Genomic DNA, 1,985 nt, shown 5'->3' with positions numbered 1-1,985 from the left:
TTCATTGATGTGTGTAGAATTAAAGAACTATTTATTTGTGACATGTGAACTGCTTACATATCTTGAATTTTTTTAACAGAGTGCGTATAGCAATGTATGAAACCGCGTCTGTTTCATGTGCTAGTGTCAGCCTCCATTGGTTTATTTGGATCCATAAAAATATTTGAATATGTTGTATGATAACGTCTAAAGTTACATGATGTTCTTGAATCTTCAATGTTTTCTATTTCAGTTTGCGTTTTACACTGGCTACAATATCAATAAAGCTACATGTTTTCGGTCGTTTTATAAGAAATTTTTCAATGATACTGATTTTGTTATGGTGTTTTCAATCACTTAACTGTGACGCTTTGCTAGCAACAAATAAGTGTACGTCTGCATACAATGCCTCAATCAAGTTGGCGGCCGGAGACCAGCAAGGATGACAACTTAGCCGACTCGTCGAGTCGACATTCCCTCATGTCGACTCAGAAGACGGTACTTGTCGCTTCTTTTGTCGAAGACGACTCGCAACGAGCCCACTTGAGCAACTACTCGACGCCTCACAAGGTCGACTCAAAAGGCGTTACTTCTTGGCGAAGCTAGATGACAACTTCAGCCTCGAGCCTCTCCCATTGACAACGTGTCAGCGTCGCTGTGAACATGGGGTCTTGTGGGGGCCACACCCACGTGGGTGTGAGACACAAATTTGTGTCTCGCAATCGCCACACCCACGTGGGGTTCTCGGGTGCACCACGAGCACGGAGCCCAGTGCGGCCCATCGGCAATGATTTCTTTCGGCTACAGAGGTGGAAACTTATAAATACAGAATGATTTCTAGGGTTTTGTGCGTGGGGAAAAATCGCAGAGGAAGAAAAGAGGTTAGGCGGCTGTTTTTGAGATAAAAGCAGAGTCTTTTCAGATCTAGAAAACTGAGATCTTGAGGAGAGAAAAAGAGAGATTTTACAAGAGAGAGGTCAATTTCTTTTGGGTAAAAGTCAGACCTTCTTCTTTGAGACGAGCTTGTGGGTTGTACAAGTCGTCGGTGTTCTCCTCATAGTGGAATCTCCTCTCCCTCTTCCCCGTGGATGTAGGTAAGTTTGCCGAACCATGTAAATCTCGTGTCTTTACTGTTTTTGGGTGTTTGGCTATTGCAATTGTAGGTTCCCTCGATAATTCAGTCCTAGAACTGATGAGAGGAAGAGTGTATATTTTACTTTGTTGAGATATTTTACTTTCTATTCTTGTTTCCTTTATGAAACGGGAATATAGAGGTTGGCTTGAGCTTTTATGAAAATAAAAACCAGAGCTTTCTCTCGGGTTATATCGCTTCCACAGCGTGAGCATATGACTCTGTACCCAACAATTGGTATCAGAGCTGTTATTCAGATTGGGAGTGGTGTAGCTTCTGTTTTGAGATGATGCTCGATAATTTCCTGAGAGAAACAAATTTATTAATACAAGCGGAGGATGACGCCAACTAGCAAAACAATTTAAATTGGAAAGTACAAGATCGAAAAGTTTAATGGGAAGAATAATTTTTCTATTGGAGGATGCAAATGAAAAACTTGTTGATTTCACAAAAATTGCATAAGGTTTTGGCTGAAAAAGAGAAGAAGCACAAGGATATGTCTGATAAGGATTGGGAGGAGCTGGTCTGGAAGCACGAACGTCGATTATCCTTTGCCTTGAAAGGGATGTAGCTTTCTTGGTAGATGGAGAGGAAACAGCTGCGGGCATGTGGTCAAAGTTAGAAAGTACCTTCATGATGAATAGTCTAACGAACCGGATCTATTTAAAATCCAAATTGTATACTTGTAAGATTGAGGATGGCTCATCAATCCGGGAATCCATCAACAAGTTTGATAGGATCATATCATACTTAAAGGACATAGACGTGATAGTTGAAGACGAGGATCAGGTATTTCTACTACTTCCATCTCTGCCGAAGTCTTATGAGAACATGGTGCAAACACTGATGCTTGTGGAAGACAATTTGACGATGG

This window comes from Asparagus officinalis, chromosome 1 (assembly GCF_001876935.1).
Source record: "Asparagus officinalis chromosome 1, Aspof.V1, whole genome shotgun sequence".
Lineage (NCBI taxonomy): Eukaryota > Viridiplantae > Streptophyta > Magnoliopsida > Asparagales > Asparagaceae > Asparagus > Asparagus officinalis.
The sequence above is the reverse complement of the archived record's forward strand: the minus strand, read 5'-3'. Positions refer to the sequence as shown.